Source organism: Telmatherina bonti, assembly GCF_933228915.1.
Source record: "Telmatherina bonti genome assembly, chromosome: 13".
In the NCBI taxonomy this organism is placed as follows: Eukaryota; Metazoa; Chordata; class Actinopteri; order Atheriniformes; family Telmatherinidae; genus Telmatherina; species Telmatherina bonti.
In genome coordinates, this window is record NC_136611.1 from 3943127 (window position 1) to 3960141 (window position 17015).

The following is a 17015-nucleotide window of genomic DNA, read 5'->3' on the forward strand; positions in this document are numbered from 1 at the left end:
TAATCTGTATCCATCCTGCGATTAATCGGATTAATCTGTATCTATCCTCCGATTAATTTTATTAATCTGTATCCATCCTGAGATTAACCACATTAATCTGTATCCATCCTCTAAATAATCGGATTAATCTGTGTCCATCCTGCGATTAATCGGATTAATCTGTATCTATCCTCCGATTAATCTTATTAATCTGTATCCATCCTGAGATTAACCACATTAATCTGTATCCATCCTGCGATTAATCCGATTAATCTGTATCCATCCTCTAAATAATCGGATTAATCTGTATCCATCCTGCGATTAATCGGATTAATCTGTATCTATCCTCCGATTAATCTTATTAATCTGTATCCATCCTGAGATTAACCACATTAATCTGTATCCATCCTCTAAATAATCAGATTAATCTGTATCCATCCTGCGATTAACCACATTAATCTGTATCCATCCTGCGATTATTCGGATTAATCTGTATCCATCCTGCGATAAACCACATTAATCTGTATCCATCCCCTAAATAATCAGATTAATCTGTATCAATCCTGCGATTAATCGGATTAATCTGTATCCATCCTCTAAATAATCGGATTAATCTGTATCCATCCTGCGATTAATCGGATTAATCTGTATCCATCCTGCGATTAATCGGAATAATCTGTATCCACCCTGCGATTAACCAGATTAATTTGTATCCATCCTGCGATTAATCGGATTAATCTCTTTCCATCCTGCGATTAGACAGATTTATTTGTATCCATCCTGCGATTAATCGGATTAATCTGTATCCATCCTGCGATTAATCACATTAATCTGTATCCATCCTGCAATTACTCGGATTAATCTCTATCCATCCTGCGATTAATCAGTATTATCTGTATCAATCGTGCGATTAATCGGATTAATCTGTATCCATCCTGCGATTAATCGGATTAATCAGTATCCATCCTGCGATTAATCAGATTTATTTGTATCCATCCTGCGATTAATCAGAATAATCTGTATCCATCCTGCGCTTAATCGGATTAATCTGTATCCATCCTGCGATTAATCGGATTAATCTGTATCCATCCTGCGAAAAATCAGATTTATTTGTATCCATCCTGCGATAAATCGGATAAATCTGTGTCCTTCCTTGTGATTAACCACATTAATTGTATCCATCCTCTAAATAATCGGATTTATCTGTATCCATCCTCTAAATAATCAGATTAATCTGTATCCATCCTGCGATTAACAACATTAATCTGTATCCATCCTCTAAACAATCGGATTAATCGGTATCCATCCTCTAAATAATCGGATTTATCTGTATCCATCCTCTAAATAATCGGATTAATCTGTATCCATCCTGCGATTAACCACATTAATCTGTATCCATCCTCTAAATAATCGGATTAATCTGTATCCATCCTGCGATTAATCGGATTAATCTGTATCTATCCTCCGATTAATCTTATTAATCTGTATCCATCCTGAGATTAACCACATTAATCTGTATCCATCCTCTAAATAATCGGATTAATCTGTGTCCATCCTGCGATTAATCGGATTAATCTGTATCTATCCTCCGATTAATCTTATTAATCTGTATCCATCCTGAGATTAACCACATTAATCTGTATCCATCCTGCGATTAATCCGATTAATCTGTATCCATCCTCTAAATAATCGGATTAATCTGTATCCATCCTGCGATTAATCGGATTAATCTGTATCTATCCTCCGATTAATCTTATTAATCTGTATCCATCCTGAGATTAACCACATTAATCTGTATCCATCCTCTAAATAATCAGATTAATCTGTATCCATCCTGCGATTAACCACATTAATCTGTATCCATCCTGCGATTATTCGGATTAATCTGTATCCATCCTGCGATAAACCACATTAATCTGTATCCATCCCCTAAATAATCAGATTAATCTGTATCCATCCTGCGATTAATCGGATTAATCTGTATCCATCCTCTAAATAATCGGATTAATCTGTATCCATCCTGCGATTAATCGTATTAATCTGTATCCATCCTGCGATTAATCGGAATAATCTGTATCCACCCTGCGATTAACCAGATTAATTTGTATCCATCCTGCGATTAATCGGATTAATCTCTTTCCATCCTGCGATTAGACAGATTTATTTGTATCCATCCTGCGATTAATCGGATTAATCTGTATCCATCCTGCGATTAATCACATTAATCTGTATCCATGCTGCAATGAACCATATTAATCTTTATCCATCCTCTAAATATTCGGATAAATCTATATCCATCCTGCGATTAATCGGATTAATCTGTATCCATCCTGCGATTTATCGGATTAATCTGTATCCAACCTGCGATAAACCAAATTAATCTGTATCCATCCTCTAAATAATCAGATTAATCTGTATCCATCCTGCTATTAATCGGATTAATCTGTATCCATCCTCTAAATAATCGGATTAATCTGGATCGATCCACTAAATAATCAGATTAATCTGTATCCATCCTGCGATTAACCACATTAATCTGTATCCATCCTCTAAATAATCGGATTAATCTGTATCCATCCTATGATTAATCGGATTAATCTATATCCATCCTGCGATTAATCAGATTAATTTGTATCCATCCTGCGATTAATCACATTAATCTGTATCCAGCCTCTAAAGAATCGGATTCATCTGTATCCATCCTCTAAATAATCGGATTAATCTGTATCCATCCTGCGATTAACCACATTAATCTGTATCCATCCTCTAAATAATCGGATTAATCTGTATCCAGCCTGTGATTAATCGGATCAATCTGTATCCATCCTGCGATTAATCGGATTAATCTCTATCCATCCTGCGATTAATCAGAATTATCTGTATCAATCGTGCGATTAATCGGATTAATCAGTATCCATCCTGCGATTAATCGGATTAATCTGTATCCATCCTGCGATTAATCAGATTTATTTGTATCCATCCTGCGATTAATCGGAATAATCTGTATCCATCCTGCGATTAATCGGATTAATCTGTATCCATCCTGCGATTAATCGGATTAATCTGTATCCATCCTGCGAAAAATCAGATTTTTTTGTATCCATCCTGCGATTAATCGGATAAATCTGTGTCCTTCCTTGTGATTAACCACATTAATCTGTATCCATCTTCTAAATAATCGGATTTATCTGTATCCGTCCTCTAAATAATCAGATTAATCTGTATCCATCCTGCGATTAACCACATTAATCTGTATCCATCCTCTAAATAATCGGATTAATCTGTATCCATCCTCTAAATAATCGGATTAATCTGTATCCATCCTGCGATTAATCGGATTAATCTGTATCCATCCTCCGATTAATCTTATTAATCTGTATCCATCCTGAGATTAACCACATTAATCTGTATCCATCCTCTAAATAATCGGATTAATCTGTGTCCATCCTGCGATTAATCGGATTAATCTGTATCTATCCTCCGATTAATCTTATTAATCTGTATCCATCCTGAGATTAACCACATTAATCTGTATCCATCCTCTAAATAATCAGATTAATCTGTGTCCATCCTGCGATTAATCGGATTAATCTGTATCGATCCTGCGATTAATCGGATTAATCTGTATCCATCCTGCGATTAATCGGATTAATCTGTATCCATCCTCTAAATAATCGGATTAATTTGTATCCATACTGCTATTAATCTGATTAATCTGTATCAATCCTGCGATTAACCAGATTCATTTGTATCCATCCTCTGAAAAAATCGGATTAATCTGTATCCATCCTGCGATTAATCGGATTAATCTGTATCCATCCTGCGATTAATAGGATTAATCTGTATCCATCCTGCGAAAAATCAGATTTATTTGTATCCATCCTGCGATTAATCAAATTAATCTGTATCTATGCTGCAATTAATCATATTAATCTGTATCCATCCTCTAAACATTCAGATTAATCTATATCCATCCTGCGATTAATCGGATTAATCTGTATCCATCCTGTGATTAATCGGATTAATCTGTATCCATCCTGCAATTATTCGGATTAATCTGTATCCATCCTGCGATAAACCACATTAATCTGTATCCATCCTCTAAATAATCAGATTAATCTGTATCCATCCTGCGATTAATCGGATTAATCTGTATCCATCCTCTAAATAATTGGATTAATCTGGATCCATCCTCTAAATAATCAGATTAATCTGTATCCATCCTGTGATTGACCACATTAATCTGTATCCACCCTGCGATTAATCGGAATAATCTGTATCCATCCTGCGATTAATCAGATTAATTTGTATCCATCCTGCGATTAATCGGATTAATCTCTATCCATCCTGCGATTAGTCAGATTTATTTGTATCCATCCTGCGATTAATCAGATTAATCTGTATCCATCCTGCGATTAATCGGATTAATCTGTATCCATCCTGCGATTAACCACATTAATCTGTATCCATCCTCTAAATAATCGGATTAATTTGTATCCATACTGCTATTAATCTGATTAATCTGTATCAATCCTGCGATTAACCAGATTAATCTTTATCCATCCTCTGAATAATCGGATTAATCTGTATCCATCCTGCGATTAATCCGATAAATCTGTTTCCATCATGTGTTTAACCACATTAATCTGTATCCATCCTCTAAATAATCGGATTAATCTATAGCCATCCTGCGATTAATCGGATTAATCTGTATCCATCCTGCGATTAATCGGATTAATCTGTATCCATCCTGCAATTATTCGGATTAATCTGTATCCATCCTGCGATAAACCAAATTAATCTGTATCCATCCTCTAAATAATCAGATTAATCTGTATCCATCCTGCGATTAATCGGATTAATCTGTATCCATCCTCTAAATAATCGGATTAATCTGGATCCATCCTCTAAATAATCAGATTAATCTGTATCCATCCTGTGATTAACCACATTAATCTGTATCGATCCTGCGATTAACCACATTAATCTGTATCCATCCTCTAAATTATCGGATTAATCTGTATCCATCCTATGATTAATCGGATTAATCTATATCCATCCTGCGATTAATGGGATTAATCTGTATCCACCCTGCGATTAATCGGAATAATCTGTATCCATCCTGCGATTAATCAGATTAATTTGTATCCATCCTGCGATTAATCGGATTAATCTCTATCCATCCTGCGATTAGTCAGATTTATTTGTATCCATCCTGCGATTAATCAGATTAATCTGTATCCATCCTGCGATTAGTCAGATTTATTTGTATCCATCCTGCGATTAATCAGATTAATCTGTATCCATCCTGCGATTAATCGGATTAATCTGTATCCATCCTGCGATTAACCACATTAATCTGTATCCATCCTCTAAATAATCGGATTAATTTGTATCCATACTGCTATTAATCTGATTAATCTGTATCAATCCTGCGATTAACCAGACTAATCTGTATCCATCCTCTGAATAATCGGATTAATCTGTATCCATCCTGCGATTAATCCGATAAATCTGTTTCCATCATGTGTTTAACCACATTAATCTGTATCCATCCTCTAAATAATCGGATTAATCTATAGCCATCCTGCGATTAATCTGATTAATCTGTATCCATCCTGTGATTAATCGGATTAATCTGTATCCATCCTGCAATTATTCGGATTAATCTGTATCCATCCTGCGATAAACCAAATTAATCTGTATCCATCCTCTAAATAATCAGATTAATCTGTATCCATCCTGCGATTAATCGGATTAATCTGTATCCATCCTCTAAATAATCGGATTAATCTGGATCCATCCTCTAAATAATCAGATTAATCTGTATCCATCCTGTGATTAACCACATTAATCTGTATCCATCCTGCGATTAACCACATTAATCTGTATCCATCCTCTAAATTATCGGATTAATCTGTATCCATCCTATGATTAATCGGATTAATCTATAGCCATCCTGCGATTAATCGGATTAATCTGTATCCATCCTGTGATTAATCGGATTAATCTGTATCCATCCTGCAATTATTCGGATTAATCTGTATCCATCCTGCGATAAACCAAATTAATCTGTATCCATCCTGCGATAAACCAAATTAATCTGTATCCATCCTCTAAATAATCAGATTAATCTGTATCCATCCTGCGATTAATCGGATTAATCTGTATCCATCCTCTAAATAATCGGATTAATCTGGATCCATCCTCTAAATAATCAGATTAATCTGTATCCATCCTGTGATTAACCACATTAATCTGTATCCATCCTGCGATTAACCACATTAATCTGTATCCATCCTCTAAATCATCGGATTAATCTGTATCCATCCTATGATTAATCGCATTAATCTATATCCATCCTGCGATTAATGGGATTAATCTGTATCCACCCTGCGATTAATCGGAATAATCTGTATCCATCCTGCGATTAATCAGATTAATTTGTATCCATCCTGCGATTAATCGGATTAATGTCTATCCATCCTGCGATTAATGGGATTAATCTGTATCCACCCTGCGATTAATCGGAATAATCTGTATCCATCCTGCAATTATTCGGATTAATCTGTATCCATCCTGCGATAAACCAAATTAATCTGTATCCATCCTCTAAATAATCAGATTAATCTGTATCCATCCTGCGATTAATCGGATTAATCTGTATCCATCCTCTAAATAATCGGATTAATCTGGATCCATCCTCTAAATAATCAGATTAATCTGTATCCATCCTGTGATTAACCACATTAATCTGTATCCATCCTGCGATTAACCACATTAATCTGTATCCATCCTCTAAATTATCGGATTAATTTGTATCCATACTGCTATTAATCTGATTAATCTGTATCAATCCTGCGATTAACCAGATTAATCTGTATCCATCCTCTGAATAATCGGATTAATCTGTATCCATCCTGCGATTAATCCGATAAATCTGTTTCCATCATGTGTTTAACCACATTAATCTGTATCCATCCTCTAAATAATCGGATTAATCTATAGCCATCCTGCGATTAATCGGATTAATCTGTATCCATCCTGTGATTAATCGGATTAATCTGTATCCATCCTGCAATTATTCGGATTAATCTGTATCCATCCTGCGATAAACCAAATTAATCTGTATCCATCCTCTAAATGATCAGATTAATCTGTATCCATCCTGCGATTAATCGGATTAATCTGTATCCATCCTGCGAATAATCGGATTAATCTGGATCCATCCTCTAAATAATCAGATTAATCTGTATCCATCCTGTGATTAACCACATTAATCTGTATCCATCCTGCGATTAACCACATTAATCTGTATCCATCCTCTAAATTATCGGATTAATCTGTATCCATCCTATGATTAATCGGATTAATCTATATCCATCCTGCGATTAATGGGATTAATCTGTATCCACCCTGCGATTAATCGGAATAATCTGTATCCACCCTGCGATTAATCAGATTAATTTGTATCCATCCTGCGATTAATCGGATTAATCTCTATCCATCCTGCGATTAGTCAGATTTATTTGTATCCATCCTGCGATTAATCAGATTAATCTGTATCCATCCTGCGATTAATCGGATTAATCTGTATCCATCCTGCGATTAACCACATGAATCTGTATCCATCCTCTAAATAATCGGATTAATTTGTATCCATACTGCTATTAATCTGATTAATCTGTATCAATCCTGCGATTAACCAGATTAATCTGTATCCATCCTCTGAATAATCGGATTAATCTGTATCCATCCTGCGATTAATCCGATAAATCTGTTTCCATCATGTGTTTAACCACATTAATCTGTATCCATCCTCTAAATAATCGGATTAATCTATAGCCATCCTGCGATTAATCGGATTAATCTGTATCCATCCTGCGATTAATCTGATTAATCTGTATCCATCCTGCAATAAATCGGATTAATCTGTATCCATCCTGCGATTCATCGGATTAAGCTGTCTCCATCCTGCGATTAACCAGATTAATCTGTATCCATCCTGCGATTAATCGGATTAATCTGTATCCATCCTGCAATTAATCGGATTAATCTGTATCCATCCTGCGATTAATCAGATTAATTTGTATCCATCCTGCGATTACTCGGATTAATCTCTATCCATCCTGCGATTAGTCAGAGACAATTTGTATCCATCCTGCGATTAATCACATTAATCTGTATCCATGCTGCAATTAACCATATTAATCTGTATCCATCCTCTAAACATTCAGATTAATCTATATCCATCCTGCGATTCATCGGATTAATCTGTATCCATCCTGCAATTATTCGGATTAATCTGTATCCATCCTGCGATAAACCAAATTAATCTGTATCCATCCTCTAAATAATCAGATTAATCTGTATCCATCCTGCGATTAATCGGATTAATCTGTATCCATCCTCTAAATAATCGGATTAATCTGGATCCATCCTCTAAATAATCAGATTAATCTGTATCCATCCTGTGATTAACCACATTAATCTGTATCCATCCTGCGATTAATCGGATTAATCTGTATCCATCCTGCGATTAATCGGATTAATCTGTATCCATCCTGCGATTAACCACATTAATCTGTATCCATCCTCTGAATAATCGGATTAATTTGTATCCATCCTGCGATTAATCAGATTTATTTGTATCCATCCTGCGATTAATCGGATTAATCTGTATCCATCCTGTGATTAATCGGATTAATCTGTCTCCATCCTGTGATTAATCGGATTAATCTGTATCCATCCTGCGAAAAATCAGATTTATTTGTATCCATCCTGCGATTAATCGGATAAATCTGTGTCCTTCCTTCTGATTAACCACATTAATCTGTATCCATCCTCTAAATAATCGGATTTATCTGTATCCATCCTCTAAATAATCGGATTAATCTGTATCCATCCTGCGATTAACAACATTAATCTGTATCCATCCTCTAAATATTCGGGTTAATCTGTATCCATCCTCTAAATAATCAGATTTATCTGTATCCATCCTCTAAATAATCGGATTAATCTGTATCCATCCTGCGATTAACCACATTAATCTGTATCCATCCTCTAAATAATCGGATTAATCTGTGTCCATCCTGCGATTAATCGGATTAATCTGTATCCATCCTGCGATTAACCACATTAATCTGTATCTATGCTGCAATTAACCATATTAATCTGTATCCATCCTCCAAACATTCAGATTAATCTATATCCATCCTGCGATTAATCGGATTGATCTGTATCCATCCTGTGATTAATCGGATTAATCTGTATCCATCCTGCAATGATTCGGATTAATCTGTATCCATCCTGCGATAAACCAAATTAATCTGTATCCATCCTCTAAATAATCAGATTAATCTGTATCCATCCTGCGATTAATCGGATTAATCTGTATCCATCCTCTAAATAATCGGATTAATCTGTATCCATCCTCTAAATAATCAGATTAATCTGTATCCATCCTGTGATTAACCACATTAATCTGTATCCATCCTCCGATTAACCACATTAATCTGTATCCATCCTCTAAATTATCGGATTAATCTGTATCCATCCTATGATTAATCGGATTAATCTATATCCATCCTGCGATTAATGGGATTAATCTGTATCCACCCTGCGATTAATCGGAATAATCTGTATCCATCCTGCGATTAATCAGATTAATTTGTATCCATCCTGCGATTAATCGGATTAATCTCTATCCATCCTGCGATTAGTCAGATTTATTTGTATCCATCCTGCGATTAATCAGATTAATCTGTATCCATCCTGCGATTAATCGGATTAATCTGTATCCATCCTGCGATTAACCACATTAATCTGTATCCATCCTCTAAATAATCAGATTAATTTGTATCCATACTGCTATTAATCTGATTAATCTGTATCAATCCTGCGATTAACCAGATTAATCTGTATCCATCCTCTGAATAATCGGATTAATCTGTATCCATCCTGCGATTAATCCGATAAATCTGTTTCCATCATGTGTTTAACCACATTAATCTGTATCCATCCTCTAAATAATCGGATTAATCTATAGCCATCCTCCGATTAATCGGATTAATCTGTATCCATCCTGCGATTAATCTGATTAATCTGTATCCATCCTGCAATAAATCGGATTAATCTGTATCCATCCTACGATTCATCGGATTAAGCTGTCTCCATCCTGCGATTAACCAGATTAATCTGTATCCATCCTGCGATTAATCGGATTAATCTGTATCCATCCTGCAATTAATCGGATTAATCTGTATCCATCCTGCGATTACTCGGATTAATCTCTATCCATCCTGCGATTAGTCAGATTTATTTGTATCCATCCTGCGATTAATCAGATTAATCTGTATCCATCCTGCGATTAATCACATTAATCTGTATCTATGCTGAAAATAACCATATTAATCTGTATCCATCCTCTAAACATTCAGATTAATCTATATCCATCCTGCGATTAATCGGATTAATCTGTATCCATCCTGTGATTAATCGGATTAATCTGTGTCCATCCTGCAATTATTCGGATTAATCTGTATCCATCCTGCGATAAACCAAATTAATCTGTATCCATCCTCTAAATAATCAGATTAATCTGTATCCATCCTGCGATTAATCGGATTAATCTGTATCCATCCTCTAAATAATCGGATTAATCTGGATCCATCCTCTAAATAATCAGATTAATATGTATCCATCCTGTGATTAACCACATTAATCTGTATCCATCCTGCGATTAACCACATTAATCTGTATCCATCCTCTAAATTATTGGATTAATCTGTATCCATCCTATGATTAATCGGATTAATCTATATCCATCCTGCAATTAATGGGATTAATCTGTATCCACCCTGCGATTAATCGGAATAATCTGTATCCATCCTGCGATTAATCAGATTAATTTGTATCCATCCTGCGATTAATCGGATTAATCTCTATCCATCCTGCGATTAGTCAGATTTATTTGTATCCATCCTGCGATTAATCAGATTAATCTGTATCCATCCTGCGATTAATCGGATTAATCTGTATCCATCCTGCGATCAACCACATTAATCTGTATCCATCCTCTAAATAATCGGATTAATTTGTATCCATACTGCTATTAATCTGATTAATCTGTATCAATCCTGCGATTAACCAGATTAATCTGTATCCATCCTCTGAATAATCGGATTAATCTGTATCCATCCTGCGATTAATCTGATAAATCTGTTTCCATCATGTGTTTAACCACATTAATCTGTATCCATCCTCTAAATAATCGGATTAATCTATAGCCATCCTGCGATTAATCGGATTAATCTGTATCAATCCTGCGATTAATCTGATTAATCTGTATCCATCCTGCAATAAATCGGATTAATCTGTATCCATCCTGCGATTCATCGGATTTATTTGTATCCATCCTGCGATTAATCAGATTAATCTGTATCCATCCTGCGATTAATCGGATTAATCTGTATCCATCCTGCGATTAACCACATTAATCTGTATCCATCCTCTAAATAATCGGATTAATTTGTATCCATACTGCTATTAATCTGATTAATCTGTATCAATCCTGCGATTAACCAGATTAATCTGTATCCATCCTCTGAATAATCGGATTAATCTGTATCCATCCTGCGATTAATCCGATAAATCTGTTTCCATCATGTGTTTAACCACATTAATCTGTATCCATCCTCTAAATAATCGGATTAATCTATAGCCATCCTGCGATTAATCGGATTAGTCTGTATCCATCCTGCGATTAATCTGATTAATCTGTATCCATCCTGCAATAAATCGGATTAATCTGTATCCATCCTGCGATTCATCGGATTAAGCTGTCTCCATCCTGCTATCAACCAGATTAATCTGTATCCATCCTGCGATTAATCGGATTAATCTGTATCCATCCTGCAATTAATCGGATTAATCTGTATCCATCCTGCGATTAATCAGATTAATTTGTATCCATCCTGCGATTACTCGGATTAATCTCTATCCATCCTGCGATTAGTCAGATTTATTTGTATCCATCCTGCGATTAATCAGATTAATCTGTATCCATCCTGCGATTAATCACATTAATCTGAATCCATGCTGCAATTAACCATATTAATCTGTGTCCATCCTCTAAACATTCAGATTAATCTATATCCATCCTGCGATTAATCGGATTAATCTGTATCCATCCTGCGATTAATCGGATTAATCTGTATCCATCCTGCAATTATTCGGATTAATCTGTATCCATCCTGAGATAAACCAAATTAATCTGTATCCATCCTCTAAATAATCATATTAATCTGTATCCATCCTGCGATTAATCGGATTAATCTGTATCCATCCTCTAAATAATCGGATTAATCTGGATCCATCCTCTAAAAAATCGGATTAATCTGTATCCATCCTGTGAATAATCAGATTAATCTGTATCCATCCTGCGATTAACCACATTAATCTGTATCCATCCTCTAAATTATCGGATTAATCTGTATCCATCCTATGATTAATCAGATTAATTTGTATCCATCCTGCGATTAATCAGATTAATCTGTATCCATCCTGCGATTAATCGGATTAATCTGTATCCATCCTCTAAATAATCGGATTTATCTGTATCCATCCTCTAAATAATCGGATTAATCTGTATCCATCCTGCGATTAACCACGTTAATCTTTATTCATCCTCTAAATAATCGGATTAATCTGTATCCTTCCTCTAAATAATCGGATTTATCTGTATCTATCCTCTAAATAATCGGATTAATCTGTATCCATCCTGCGATTAACCACATTAATCTTTATTCATCCTCTAAATAATCGGATTAATCTGTATCCTTCCTGTGATTAATCGGATTAATCTGTATCCATCCTGCGATTAATCGGATTAATCTGTATCCATCCTGCGATTAATCATAATTATTTGTATCCATCCTGCGATTAATCGGATTAATCTGTATCCATCCTGCGATTAATCGGATTAATCTGTATCCATCCTGCGATTAATCGGATTAATCTGTATCCATCCTGCGATTAATCAAATTTATTTGTATCCATCCTGCGATTAATTGGATTAATCAGTATCCATCCTCTAAATAATCGGATTAATCTGTATCCATCCTGCAATAAATCGGATTAATCTGTATCCATCCTGTAATTAATCGGATTGATCTTTACCCATCCTGCAATTAATCGGATTAATCTGTATCTATCCTCCGATTAATCTGATTAATCTGTATCCATCCTGAGATTCACCACATTAATCTGTATCCATCCTCTAAATAATCGGATTAATCTGTGTCCATCCTGCGATTAATCGGATTAATCTGTATCCATCCTGCAATTAATCGGATTAATCTGTATCCATCCTGCGATTAACCACATTAATCTGTATCCATCCTCTAAATAATCGGATTAATCTGTATCCATCCTGCGATTAATTGGATTAATCTGTATCCATACTGCTATTAATCTGATTAATCTGTATCCATCCTGCGATTAATCGGATTAATCTTTATCCATCCTCTAAATAATCGGATTAATCTGTATCCATCCTGAGATAAACCAAATTAATCTGTATCCATCCTCTAAATAATCATATTAATCTGTATCCATCCTGCGATTAATCGGATTAATCTGTATCCATCCTCTAAATAATCGGATTAATCTGGATCCATCCTCTAAAAAATCGGATTAATCTGTATCCATCCTGTGAATAATCAGATTAATCTGTATCCATCCTGCGATTAACCACATTAATCTGTATCCATCCTCTAAATTATCGGATTAATCTGTTTCCATCCTATGATTAATCAGATTAATTTGTATCCATCCTGCGATTAATCAGATTAATCTGTATCCATCCTGCGATTAATCGGATTAATCTGTATCCATCCTCTAAATAATCGGATTTATCTGTATCCATCCTCTAAATAATCGGATTAATCTGTATCCATCCTGCGATTAACCACGTTAATCTTTATTCATCCTCTAAATAATCGGATTAATCTGTATCCTTCCTCTAAATAATCGGATTTATCTGTATCTATCCTCTAAATAATCGGATTAATCTGTATCCATCCTGCGATTAACCACATTAATCTTTATTCATCCTCTAAATAATCGGATTAATCTGTATCCTTCCTGTGATTAATCGGATTAATCTGTATCCATCCTGCGATTAATCGGATTAATCTGTATCCATCCTGCGATTAATCATAATTATTTGTATCCATCCTGCGATTAATCGGATTAATCTGTATCCATCCTGCGATTAATCGGATTAATCTGTATCCATCCTGCGATTAATCGGATTAATCTGTATCCATCCTGCGATTAATCAAATTTATTTGTATCCATCCTGCGATTAATTGGATTAATCAGTATCTATCCTCCGATTAATCTGATTAATCTGTATCCATCCTGAGATTAACCACATTAATCTGTATCCATCCTCTAAATAATCGGATTAATCTGTGTCCATCCTGCGATTAATCGGATTAATCTGTATCCATCCTGCAATTAATCGGATTAATCTGTATCCATCCTGCGATTAACCACATTAATCTGTATCCATCCTCTAAATAATCGGATTAATCTGTATCCATCCTGCGATTAATTGGATTAATCTGTATCCATACTGCTATTAATCTGATTAATCTGTATCCATCCTGCGATTAATCGGATTAATCTTTATCCATCCTCTAAATAATCGGATTAATCTGTATCCATCCTCTAAATAATCAGATTAATCTGTATCCATCCTGCGATTAACCACATTAATCTGTATCCATGCTGCAATTAACCACATTAATCTGTATCCATCCTCTAAATAATCGGATTAATCTGTATCCATCCTGTGATTAATCAGATTAATCTATATCCATCCTGGGATTAATCGGATTAATCTGTATCCATCCTGCGATTAGTCAGATTTATTTGTATCCATCCTGCGATTAATCGGATTAATTTGTATCCATCCTGCGATTAATCGGAGTAATTTGTATCAATCCTCTAAATAATCGGATTTATCTGTATCCATCCTCTAAATAATCGGATTAATCTATATCCATCCTGCGATTAACCACATTAATCTGTATCCATCCTCTAAATAATCGGATTAATCTGTATCCATCCTGCGATTAATCGGATTAATCTGTATCCATCCTGCAATTAATCGGATTAATCTGTATCCATCCTGCGATTAATCAGATTAATTTGTATCCATCCTGCGATTAATCGGATTAATCTCTATCCATCCTGCGATTAGTCAGATTTATTTGTATCCATCCTGCGATTAATCAGATTAATCTGTATCCATCCTGCGATTAATCACATTAATCTGTATCCATGCTGCGATTAATCGGATTAATCTCTATCCATCCTGCGATTAGTCAGATTTATTTGTATCCATCCTGCGATTAATCAGATTAATCTGTATCCATCCTGTGATTAATCGGATTAATCTGTATCCATCCTCTAAATAATCGGATTCATCTGTATCCATCCTCTAAATAATCGGATTAATCTGTATCCATCCTGCGATTAACCACATTAATCTGTATCCATCCTCTAAATAATCGGATTAATCTGTATCCTTCCTGTGATTAATCGGATTAATCTGTATCCATCCTGCGATTAATCGGATTAATCTGTATCCATCCTGCGATTAATAATAATTATTTGTATCCATCCTGCGATTAATCGGATTAATCTGTATCCATCCTGCGATTAATCGGATTAATCTGTATCCATCCTGCGATTAATCGGATTAATCTGTATCCATCCTGCGATTAATCGGATAAATCTGTATCCATCCTCTAAATAATCGGATTTATCTGTATCCATCCTCTAAATAATCGGATTAATCTGTATCCATCCTGCGATTAACCACATTAATCTTTATTCATCCTCTAAATAATCGGATTAATCTGTATCCTTCCTCTAAATAATCGGATTTATCTGTATCCATCCTCTAAATAATCGGATTAACCTGTATCCATCCTGCGATTAACCACATTAATCTTTATTCATCCTCTAAATAATCGGATTAATCTGTATCCATACTGCTATTAATCTGATTAATCTGTATCCATCCTGCGATTAGTCAAATTTATTTGTATCCATCCTGCGATTAATCAGATTAATCTGTATCCATCCTGCGATTAATCGGATTAATCTGTATCCATCCTCTAAATAATCGGATTTATCTGTATCCATCCTCTAAATAATCGGATTAATCTGTATCCATCCTGCGATTAACCACATTAATCTTTATTCATCCTCTACATAATCGGATTAATCTGTATCCTTCCTCTTAATAATCGGATTTATCTGTATCCATCCTCTAAATAATCGGATTAATCTGTATCCATCCTGCGATTAACCACATTAATCTTTATTCATCCTCTAAATAATCGGATTAATCTGTATCCTTCCTGTGATTAATCGGATTAATCTGTATCCATCCTGCGATTAATCGGATTAATCTGTATCCATCCTGCGATTAATCATAATTATTTGTATCCATCCTGCGATTAATCGGATTAATCTGTATCCATCCTGCGATTAATCGGATTAATCTGTATCCATCCTGCGATTAATCGGATTAATCTGTATCCATCCTGCGATTAATCAAATTTATTTGTATCCATCCTGCGATTAATTGGATTAATCAGTATCCATCCTCTAAATAATCGGATTAATCTGTATCCATCCTGCAATAAATCGGATTAATCTGTATCCATCCTGTAATTAATCGGATTGATCTGTACCCATCCTGCAATTAATCGGATTAATCTGTATCTATCCTCCGATTAATCTGATTAATCTGTATCCATCCTGAGATTAACCACATTAATCTGTATCCATCCTCTAAATAATCGGATTAATCTGTGTCCATCCTGCGATTAATCGGATTAAACTGTATCCATCCTGCAATTAATCGGATTAATCTGTATCCATCCTGCGATTAACCACATTAATCTGTATCCATCCTCTAAATAATCGGATTAATCTGTATCCATCCTGCGATT

At 35.0% G+C, this 17015-nt stretch overlaps 1 protein-coding gene across 1 annotated transcript in view; it reads left to right on the plus strand.

Moving 5' to 3' along the window:
- The window catches only part of ttc16 (tetratricopeptide repeat domain 16), a gene marked incomplete at both ends in the record, with an annotated part of 167078 nt that overhangs the window by 119235 nt on the left and 30828 nt on the right, over window positions 1-17015 (plus strand). The gene's annotated exons all lie outside the window — the stretch shown is intronic.